The sequence below is a fragment of the Quercus robur genome, chromosome 11, assembly GCF_932294415.1.
Source record: "Quercus robur chromosome 11, dhQueRobu3.1, whole genome shotgun sequence".
NCBI lineage: Eukaryota > Viridiplantae > Streptophyta > Magnoliopsida > Fagales > Fagaceae > Quercus > Quercus robur.
Window position 1 is genome coordinate 27294225 of NC_065544.1, and position 12800 is coordinate 27307024.

The 12800-nt window shown below is 35.0% G+C and overlaps 1 protein-coding gene across 25 annotated transcripts in view; it reads right to left on the reverse strand.

Annotated features, from left to right (window-relative positions):
• LOC126705931 (uncharacterized) overlaps positions 1 to 12800 on the reverse strand; it is a 115501-nt gene that overhangs the window by 77269 nt on the left and 25432 nt on the right. The window lies entirely within an intron of this gene.

Sequence of the window (12800 nt, forward strand, 5' to 3'; positions counted from 1 at the left end):
CTGAATTTACCATTATTAGTAGTGCAAAGATAGATTCCAAACAGCCATTGCACATTATTAGTATAACAAAAGCCTAACCTGATATAGTATTGGATTCATCTGAAGTGCTCCCAAAGATAGTATTCACACTATTTGGAATAAAATAAGTTGCCACCTCTTCTACCATCACATCCACATGAACATCTAATAAGCTGTCAACTATAACTTCTTTGTAACATCTTTGGAGGATTTCATCATTCAATTGAGACAGAACCAGCGTATTTTCCACATTACCAAAATAATAATAGGAGCCTTCACTAAATGTTTGTTGATAATTCCCACTGTTTTTCCCGATTTCAATCTCTTAGTAGCACCATTCAAAGGTATAGATACTAGAACCATACTTCTCTACGTACCTCAAAAAGATTTCCATTAATGGTTTTACATTGAAGGGCAAAGGTACCAGGACCATACGAAATACAAACATCAAATAGTTTGCCAGGGTCCACTTCACTTCTACAACACATCTCTACTTGAGTTCGGATACCTCTTTTTCTTTTTTCATTTTTTTTTTTTTTTTAAAATCAAATGCCTTTCTGACCTTGTAGCTCGTGCTTCGTCCATAACTATCTCAAATAATATACTTGTTCCATAATTATCGAACCAGTAACACAACATTACCGCTAACTAGGGGTGTGCATGGGTCGGGTTGGGTCGGGTTAAGGGGATTTTTTGACCCAACCCACCATGGTGGGTCAAAAAAAATTCGACCCAACCCAACCCATCACATAAGTTCAACCCAATCCAACCCAACCCACGTGGGTCGGGTTGAACCCATGGGTTTGACAATTTTTTTTTTATTATTAAATTGAGTAGAAAAAAAATATAAATATTAATATATTAAAAAAACCTAAAGATTAGTATCAATGTAACTCCTCAAAGGCTCAACACTAATGACTAAATAACAATAGTAATTTATTAGAATTTGTGTGAACTAATTGGCTTTTATATAGGATAGGAAGAATTGGTTATTTAAAAAAATTTATTAATTATATAATATTATATATATATATAATTAGTATTAGTAGAAGGAATTGAGGAAATGCAAATTATTAAATATAATATATATATATATATATATATATATATATATATATATATATAAGTGCCCTACAATTGATTTTTTTTAAAAAAAATTATTAAATATAAAATATATTTTAAATATATATTAAATATGGGTGGGTCGGGTCGGGTTTGGCGGGTTTGTAATTTTATGACCCAAACCCAACCCGACCCGCTATAATAATTTTTTTGGTAACCCAACCCAACCCAACCCACCAAGCCTTAAAAACCGACCTAACCCGGTGGGTTGGGTTGGGTCGGGTCGGGTTTGGCGGGTCGGTGGGTTTTCTGCACACCCCTACCGCTAACCACTCACCATATTTGTTAGTTACTTGAAAATTTATTAACTGAGAAAATACAAAGTTCTGGTAGTTTGTGAATACCATAAAAAACAAATATGTTAAAAGCTCTAACGAAAATCATATTAACAAGAAGTCATGTAATTTACCAGTAATAATAACAATACTATCAGTAAAAAAGTAGCTAACCTTTTTCAAGAGAATAAGAAATTTGTTATACACTATCAGGGTTAAATACTAACCACACTACAATCACAACATAAACAGAGGGAAAAAATTGACCTTTGTTAACAAAATAAGCAGGTACTATGGAAAATCACAACTAACTACTTGTCACATGAGGCATAGGAATAATTGACCAATAATAAAGAGCTGGCCTTTGGTGAGGAAATAAGTAGTTAAAAAGCCTCAGTTAATTGGCAACAGAGTTTTCCAATTTTATGACAATCTCCTGTGGGGGAAAAAGCACATCAAATAAGGACATAAAGTGTAAAAACATTGATGACGACCTTTGTTAAGACAATAAGCTGTTTAAAGACCCTTTATCATATAAGTTACCGAAAATGTACACACATAAAAAAAAATATACTGTTACGCAATCAGGGGAAGAAGAAGATGTAGAACCAAATCTGTTTTGAAATTCGATTTCTAAAGCATGGGGAGACAGTCCTGTGTGTGCAATATAAACAAGTTTTTTGAAATACATCATGGAAATATTAATGCATTATCAGAACTCTCAATTTCAATTCAAACAATTCCCTAGTTTCATCGCAACTTGTTCTGAAACATAAAATAAACATGCAACATAAATCATAGGAAAGAAAATAATTATATAATTAAAGAATAAACATTCTTCACCAAGAGGAAGGAAAGCACAGGCAGATGAACGAAAGGAGTAATCAAATCTTAGGAATGGTTCGAATTCGTTTTGCATAGCATAAACCAGGAGCAGTAAAATTCTAAGTTTCCTTGCAACTTCCTATGAAATAGAAAATAAACATGCAATGTCAGTGCTAGGAAAACAAAAAAATTATACAATTAAACAATATAATTTTTTCACAACAACGAACGAAAATATAGGAAGATGAAAGGAAGAAGTAATCAAACCTTAGGAAGCATAAACCAGGAGCATTAAAATTGTCAGTTTCCTTACAACTTGTTATGAAACAGAAAATAAACATGCAACATCAATCATAGAAAAACAATCAAATTATATAATTAGACAACAAGATTTTTTGACAAAAAGGAACGAAAGTTTAGGCAGATTAAAGAAATGAGTAATCAAACCTTAGGAATGGTTGGAATTCATTTTACAGAGCATAAACCAGGACCATTAAACTTGTAAAGAAAAGTAAAATCGGAATAGATAGAGAACCTCTTCCTATATAGGATACATAAATAGCATTCATTGAAAAATAGGGGAGCTGTATGTTAAGGTGGCTGAATCAGTGTGGTAACTGGGACCATACACCGTTAATTGAGTAGGAGAGGAACTATCTTGGCTTTTGATTATTGTAAAAGGAGAGGTGAACCTGAAAATACACGGGTGTGGGGGAAAAAATAAATAAAAAAGGAGCACAGCTAACTTTCACCTAACTTCTATATGAAAGTGAGCGTAATTACAACTAATCCCAGTTAAATTTAGACAGATGGAGGAAAATTAGACACCAATTTCATATTTAAATTGGTGTCGTCCCCACATGAATCTAGACACATGACATTGGTAACAGTTATGACCTTCTTCATATAGTGTTTTTCTAGCCTTTATTGACATGACAAGCCCTACTAACTTTTGATTGTAATGCTTGAACCATGAAATGAGGTTATAAATGCACCACAATAATGACCTTCTTTCTACCCCCACTAAATTTGTAGATTGAGTAAGCTATGAGTCGCAGCGTCTTAATGTCAAATCGTAAAATGCGAAACAAGTTTGGATCTACTTCAACATGTGGATCATCAGAAGCTCTAGCAGATTAACAACTACAGACATACATAGACCACTATGGAGGGAAATGGGTCGGAAAGAAGAGAGATTTCATTAATATGCTAATATACACATACGAGAGTTTTGGAAGCATCGGACACATCATGGTCAGCAAACCCACAAAACTAAGTACAGATACAACCGCAATAGAGTTCATCGTAGCAGAACCACCGTGGTCAACCCTATACGAGAAGAGGTGTGAGTTGGAGGTGTATTGTCGATGGCACGGGTTACGAGTTTCTAAGGCACGCTTAGCCAAGTTACCTAGAGATGAACCTGCCAATATACTTGCTCGTCTTGAACAAGAGAACAATCAAATGCAAAGGCGATTAGATCGTTTTCACGCAATCCAAAAAGCTAGGAAGCATCTAAAGGGGAAGGCACAAGAGCGAGCCATGAAGTCTATTAATGAAATTACTGCGTTAGATGATGAAAGAGATATTTCAGACTTCTCAGATTCAAGCAATGATGACTTCTAGAAATTTCTACCTACGAACATTAGACGTTGTTGTTAATGTCTACACATTCTATGCAATACAAAATGTTGTTCTTAACGTTTGACAAATGATGATTATGTACGTTCCACTTTTGCAAATCTAAAGAGAAACTGTTCATTAGTTTTCGCTAAATTTAAATGAAATCAGTTTCTCATTTTTTACCTGCTGTTCTTTGTTGCTACATATGAAAATTTAAACTAAAAATTTCATACATTCTACAATACAGACTCTTCCAAACCACACACACCAACCACTCTTTCACAGAAAAACCATATGGTTCCTAAAGCAAGGACTCACCGGAGTAGAGTAGGGCCCAACTGAGACCATCACCAACGAGGTGTAAAAACACACATTTGTTCAAGATAATACTCCCTTCCAACATGCGTTCCGTGAAACTGGTAATGTATTACATTGTTATATCAGTATGTTGCAATGTTTTCAATGGATTAGCTAAGTGTATATGAAATCGTAATTCATTCTTTCCCTGTTGTTCTTTGTTGCTACATTTGATTCTTGTGCTTTGGTTGGAAAATGTCCTCTGCTTAGATATGTTGATGTTTCCAATATTCTCTCTGTGTAAATTGAAATGTTACCCACATAATACTCATCACCCAACTTAGATTTATTGCACATTACTTGTAGGAAAATTTAATAGATCCAATACATACAGACTCATCCAAACCACACATACTAACCACACATATGATTCAATAATACGAATAATTCATATATATGACACCATCAGTCACTGTATCATATACCCGTATCCGTGTATCTTAGTTCTGCTAGTGTACTACTTTATATAAATACATTACATACAGACTCTTCCAAACCAGGCCAACCACTCATTATGTCTTCCTCTTTATGTAGAAGAAAGTTTTTTCATAACAAACTTTTGTCTAACTTCATGTTTTATGGGCAAATCAGCTGAGGGATATGTTTCTATCATCTTCATATAAGTCTATTATTTCTATCTGATGATCTTCCAATTTACAATTCTTATTGGGTGGATATTGAATCTCAGTGGTAGTCTTATCAAATATAAGAACATGGAAGCTTGAATTTCCTTCATATCTGAAGACTAAAAAACAACCATAACAGATAGAATGATATTCAACAAAATCCTGCCAACCATTACAAAACCAAATGTTGTTATCAACTTTCTTCAATCCCACTTGCCAAATACCACCATAGGGAGCAGTGAGTGTAGCTACCATGGATAGCTCAGCACTGTTGAACCCTGATCACAAGTACCCATCCACACTCACGTGAAAATATAGAGCATCCCTTCAAAGTTTATGCATTAATTTTGGGGGTGAGCTGTCCACCATTTCTACTTATACACTTTGCAGTGCTACATGTGCTGCTCAACAGTGCGTCACACTGTTGAACCCTGTCCAGTCATATCACCTACATGCACATGCGCACACAGATATGCATCCTTTTGCAATGCACCGTTTTCAAGGATGCAGAGCATCCTTGAAAAGTTTATGATACATTTAACACAGCTTGGCACTGTCTCGTCAAGTCATGTCAGACGAGGCACAGGAATGCTGAATAGTCTTCACGTGAACCCTGTCCAGTTATATCACCTACACGCACGTCAATACACAAATATGCAGATTTTTGCAATGCACCGTTTTTAAGGATGCAGAGCATCCTTGAAAAGTTTATGAAACATTTAATGCAACTCGGCACTGTCTCGTCAAGTCATGTCAGATGAAGCATAGGAATGCTGAATAGTCTTTACGTGAATAAACACATAACCTCCTTTGCAGTACACATCACCTGCCTTCTACTGTAGCATAAACTATAACCATATCAAACAGCTGCCTCAGCGAACCACGTGCACCAACAGGTGCTACTATATAGCCAAGTCATGTTCGCAGTTTTGCTTGTGCTCCTCAACACCTCACTGAACAATACAATGTCGAGACATATCATCTTTATTCACGTGAATACTTACCCTTACATATAATCACATCCATGTGAATATTTACCCTTGCAAAACTCCTATATAAGGTCCTAGTTCCATTTACATCTACCCTTGCAAAACTCCTATATAAAGTCTCACTCCCATTTACATCTACCCTTGCAAAATATCTACACATACCGATCATAAGTCACATTTTCCAATGTCAATGCGCAATTAGATGCTATCTCGTTTTCCAGATAACTATAGGAGGGAGAGAGATTTCGTCGAGAGGGAATACTATGCCGGATTGCGGCAGGAGTGGGACTTTCGTGTGAACGAGTCCAATGCTCTGCACGATGATCTCGTGTGACTCGGAGCGCCTCTTGTTGATCATGTCTCACTCACACTATCACGACAAAACATGCACCGATATGAGCATGCAGTGACAAAAATAAAAAAAGAGAATAATCTGATGATACTCCGTAGGTCCAGGTATCACATGCTACAGCTGGCGGAAGAGCTGGCCATTGCAACAAATCGGCAACTCACTCCAACTGAATGTAACAATATCCTCAACTATGAGGACTACCTATTAGAGTGAATGCCTATGTGGTATGTGTGTTATGTCTAGGTTAAGTCAATAATGTTAGTAGCGTTAGTGTTTAATATGCAATGCATGCATATTGGTGACATCGTTTAAGTTACTTTAAGTTTTCTGTGTTATGTTGTAGGTGCTTATTGTTATGTTCTAGGTGCTTATTGAAAAACATCATGTGTGGGAATATTTGACTTTTATGCGTTTTGTGAAAATAAACTAGATTACGAATAATGTGCATGGTCCTCACAATCAATAATAAGGTTTACATGGTACAAATGCAACAACAGTGACACACATACATTTAAAACATAGTTAACAAAAATAGTTAAATAACAAAATCTAATTACACCACGACACGATTACTCTTCATCTGACATCTCCACGTCTTACTGATAAATGGGATCAGCAAGAAGTGATTGCATGAATTGTGCGTGCTCGTACCACCCTCCCTCCACTGACTCTCGAATCTCGACTTGGGTCCGATAGCGATTAAGACGTATCTTCATTCGATTATTTTCTTCTCTTATGCAGTTCAATGTTTTACGAAGTTCGTCAATTGTGTCTCTAGGCATCTGCAATGCGAGTCGCTGAGGCACTGGCAACTTAAAACCAGCCAACTCATCATAAAACATTTGCTGTTCACGAAATAACCAATCCCACTCCTGTCTCATGGTATTGTGAACGTAAGCACTATTTCGCAGATTTGGATTGATTGGATAGCTAAACTCATCTTCCAATACCCAGCAACGACCCATAGCAGTGAACACATCGTGAGGCCTATAGAGTTGTGGGTTGCCAGAACCAGACATTGACACTGAATACAATAACATCAAATGATCAAGTTAACAGTGTGCATCAACTGTTGGTAAATAATGTAATGCTGCATAAGATGGTACATGACAGTGGCGGAGGTAGGATTTGAATTCAGGGGAGGCAAGCTTAGAAGTCAATATTAAAAAAAAAAAAAAAAAACTATATTAAAAAAAATTATAAAAACAACTATAGGTGTCATACAAAAACTATGTAAACTATATTTGGACATTTAAGTTAATACTATAAAATAAATTGTGGAAATAAATTAATTTGAAAAATATTTAAAATATAGCAATTTACTTGCAAAGTTGTATACACATCTCACTATCTTTTCTTGATTGTTTTTGAAACTATAGGAAAAGTTCAACTTTCTTTTTATTTTTCAAAATAATTAAAATTTTAGTTCATAGCATAAACCCACAATTTAAAACTGAAATGTCAAGAAATTGAGGACCAAAAAACAAAAAAAAAATTGTGTACAATATAGGACTATCGATTGAAATGTCATAAGAAAGACACTACAATGCATTATTATTATGCTAAGCTTAAGTGCATGATAATTAAAAGCTAACAGCTAACAAGTTAAAGCTCTTGGTGTGTGTTATTGTGCCTAATGGAAATTCTTCCAATTATTTTTGCTTGTGTCATGAAACTTTTTCCTTGTTTCCTATTTTTTTTCCTTACACGGTTTCATTGACTTAGGTAAGCTTGTCATTTTCCCTCTATTTCAGCAAGGCCAGGAAGCTTTTTTCCTGATTTGTGTTTATTTCCTACTTCAAGGAGGGTAAAGCATTCTAAATATTTCCTAATAGTAGTACATATGGAATATTTTTGGACGAGTTAGGGGGGGCACTTGCCCCCTCTCGCCCCCCTTGGCTTCGCCTCTGGTACATGACAAAGACATTCATCAATTTGTGTACTATTACATGCTGAAAATTAAATACTAACACTCAAATTTGACCATAAGCATTACACACATAACACGCATAACACGCAATATAACCCAATGTACACACATAACATTTATCACCGTTTCTATAGCTTATTGTACATTTCTTGTAACATCAAACAACACCAAACAACTAATATACCTCTAAAATACCATTCAAGAAAATACACATAACACTCATTCAAGAAAATACCAAAGCATAAGTAATACAACTTATTAAATGAAAATTATACTCTAACAAAAAACATACATTATGATTGATAAACTTTTATAATATCTACAACTATGTTTACCAACACAATAAAATTCTCAATGTATTTCAAAGAAGAGAATGAGTTTCTTACCTGAGATGATGGAGAGATAACACCAACTTCCGACCGAAAATTCTTACAATGAGGAGTATATCTGAAAATGATGAGGAGAATTGCTTGAGAAGTAGATATAGCAGAAGAACTTGATTATAAAAGAGTCGAGTATGATTAATAACTCAATTTCCAATTAATCGGGTTCAGCTTCACGTGTGAACAACTGATGTGAAATGGCGTCATAGCAGAAAACTTGATTATAACAGCACTGAGTAAAATTAATAACTCGATTATCGGTTATTCGGGTTTTAAGTACTCTTTTTCTTTGTTCTCGAGTTACAAACAGTAACGCGGAAATTTTTTATTGCCCAAAAGCCAGGCTGGCTCACCAGGGTGGCAGGAACCTGCCCACAACTCGGTTCCTAATAGTCGAGTTATTTAGGTAACTCGGCTTTACGGTGATCGAGTATTTAAACAGGGGCATGCCCCTATATAGTTTCGAAACAGGGGCATTATGCCAAATATTTTTCCCAGAAGGGGCAAAAGGCCAGAATCCTCTCTCTCTCTCTCTCTCTCTCTCTCTCTCTCTCTCTCTCTCTCTCTATATATATATATATATATATATATATTTGAGACACTAGTTAAGAAATGTTTTCGTAAGCGGCATATCATTAAAGAGAATCATGTAGAGTTTGGTAGAATAAGAAATCACACATTTTATAGAATAACATTTTTTTAAAGAAACAAAGATGCGAATTACTAGTTGTATTATGCAAGCTTAATGATAAAGTGATTCTATATATGATAAAGTGGCTAAATTAATTTATAAATAATACTTGCAATAATTTTTTTTTTTAAAATAACTATAAAAATATTAAACATGTAAGACTATGCTAGAAAGTAATTTAGTTAGATTGCCCATTTTTTATTTAAAAAATTCTAATATTTATTAACTGGTTTTTTTTTTTTTTTTTTTGGTTAGGAAATTTAGACCCTAGTTGATAGAATTAACAAGTAAACCCAAGTTGTTAATTAGATTTATTATGAATAAAACTTGTAAAAACAAACAAACATTAATATCATGTCAAAATCATGCAACGGAAAAATAAATAAGACAATATATGATGACCCAGGAAAACCAATGAAATAAACTAGTTTCACAGTAAAAAACCTAGGGGGAAACCTTCCCAAAAAGCAATCCACTATAGTAAAGAGAAGTTTCAGATATAGTACAAAACTTTTGTCCCTAGACTCTACAATCCCCGTAGATGAACTTATAGCAAAAACCTTCTATCGCTTCAGAACCTCTGAACTCTTCAATATATGAACGCCACCCTTTGATGCACGAATCTCAGTACGTGACTAACCAATTGCGCAGATCCCAGTACGCGACTTAATCACCAACTAGAAGAAGATGTTGGCTGCAAAGTTCTTCACTTCATCAACATTGAAGATCAAGAAACACTTGGTTACAAAACCTAAAGCGCAAAGACGCAGTAGCTTCTTTCAGAGAGAATAAGGCATCGGTCACCTTTTGCATTTGTTCTCCTTGTATTCTCTTATGTGACGGCCTCTAAAATAAGCCTTATATATGTCTAGGGTTGTGAGAAAAAAAACCTACACATACATGTCAACATGGGCTAAAAATCTGAATTCTCGTAACCTCGATCGATCGAGAGGTGTCAAGCTTTAAACTTCTACAGATACAGCTATCGAGAAGCTATCGAGGAGATAGGAGATTTATCGATCGATCCACCTAGCTATCGAGAGGTGTCGAGATTGCGATAAAAATCACTTGAATAGCTCGATAGATAGCCTAGTTGTCGAGAGGTGTCGAGCAGCTACCGAGCTTTAAAAAATCAGCACTTCTTCACTTGTTTCTTGGACAGATTTGCACGGCTTCAATACTAGACTTGAACTCTTGTTCCTTGAAGTATTAAATACATCATAAATCTACCCAATTACAAGTAAAGTGCGTTTTGTCAAAGGATTAGCCAATTACACAAAAATATGTCCTTAACATTTTTTATATAGGATTTTCTTTTTTTAATGTAGCCTATGATAATGAAGGCTTTGTATCATTGGGCCATGACGCAATGCCCCACAAATTACAAATTTACATAACTATCGTGTTGATTTATTCTTTGAAGTAATAGATTTGCAACTTCAAGAGCTTAACAATCGTTTTTCAAAGGCGACTACTGATTCGCTACTTTGTATGGCTTGCTTGAATCCAAATGATTTGTTTCTAGCTTTTGATATAAAAAAATTGACTTGTCTTGCAAAGTCCTATCCATATGATTTTTCTAAGACAGATGTATTGGCACTTGATAATTAGCTTCAGACTTACATTGTTGATATGCACTCCAATGATGAGTTTTTAGAGCTTAAAGGAATTGGGGACCTTGCTAGAAAGATGGTGGAGACAAATAAGAGTGTTATATATCCATTAGTATATTTGCTTGTAAAGTTAGTTTTGTCCATTTCTGTTGCGATTGCAACAGTGGAAAGAAGTTTTTTAGCAATGAAATATAGCAAGAATGAATTGTGCAATCAAATGGGGGATCTGAATGATTGTTTGATTGTGTACATTGATAAAGATATAGCTCATAGGATTGATAATTAATCTATCATGCAACGGTTTCAAAATATGAAACCTCGTAAAAGACAATTATAGAATTTTTTTTTTTTTTTTTTTGTGATATTGATATATTCAAATCTCTTTTGTTTTAAATTTTATACAATTTATGTTTCTTATTGACCCCCCCAGACAAAAATCTTGAAGTCTTCCTTGCTTTACATAATATGCATAATAAAAATACTGGGAAGGAGGTATACATGGTCATGAAGCTGGATATAAGCAAGGCATATGACAGAGTAGAATGAGTTTTTCTTGTAAAGTTAATGGTGAGAATGGGATTGGGCACAAGCGCCCGCAACAATGTATCTGTGTTTCCCTAAATCTGTGGGAAGTACGCCTTGGCATAGGGTGGACCATGGCGGAGGATGTAAATGGAGTTGCCACCTAGATTAGATCTAAGAACCATAAATATAGTGCCCTTGTGGAAGGACTGATCTTTACAAGAGCATGTGTCCGGAGTTTAGGTATGGGGATGGGAAGGTGTTAGGGTTAGGGTTTGGGAATTGGGAACTAGACGAGAAGAAAGTTTTGCTTTTTTTTTTTTTTTTTTTTTTGGCTAAAACTAAGAGTTTTGGTTTGCCTCGGCTGTATGTATGCAAAAATATGCAATTTCCTTTACTGGGCCGCTACTGACATTATTTTGGGCTCAGGCTCATATCACCTCCACCTCAAATTATTGTCCTTCCTTGGGATTTTTTTTTTTTTTTTTTTTTTGCAAATTAACATTATTTTGCTAACAATCTCTTTAATTAGCAACATTTCCAAATTATTTAGGAAATTAGCATCTCGAGTCTCTTAAACTTAATATCCATGTGCTGACAGAGTTGAGGTGGTAAATTATCCACATGAAACTCAAGTTTTTAAAACTTGAGTTCCCTAATCATAATTTAAAAGCTACAAAAACCGAAAAGGGGTGTAGAGCAAGAGAGAGGTGTTGGCGCATGGAGCATTGAAGTGTAGCCATGGCTGCCATTTTTTTATGCTTCTTCTTTGTCTCTCTGTGACTTTCATCAACAAACCCATAGAGAAACAACAAACCAAAGAGAAACCCATAGAGAAACAACAAACCAGAGATAAACAACAAACTCAAGCTAAGAGAGCCACTTCAATGCCGAGATCCTGATTTTTGGGTTTGGGGTTTTTCCTCCGATGCCAAGTTTGTGATTTTTGGGTTTGGGTTTTTGAGAAATTCGTTTGGATGTTTGAGAAATGAGAAGAAGAACAAAGAAAGCTAGAGAAGAAGAAGGGACTGTTTGTAGAAGGAGATGGAGAAATGGGTTTTGTTCTTGGGTTTTTGGGTTTTTTATTTTTTATTTTTTAGAGAGAGTTTTAACCTATAATATCTGCTTTAAATGATAGTTTTTTATTATCAGGCCAAGACACCAATTGGATTTTTGTGTAGGCAGGGATTGAATTTTTGTGTAGGCAGGGATTGAACCATAAATCTTTTATTGAACCATAAATCTTTTATTAAACCATCAAAGACTTTATCAGTTGAGCTAACTGGAATTCATAGATAATTTTTCCTTGCGTGCACCGAGAAGCTAATATTTGAGGAGAGGTGAGCCCATGAGAGTTTGTGTTGCATTTTTATAAACTGGAATTTGTCATTAGCAAATTGTTAAGGATATTGTAGAAATTGACTCCAAAAACTTGTGCGTTGTGAAAAGGAAATCTTAAATTCAAAAATGGCTG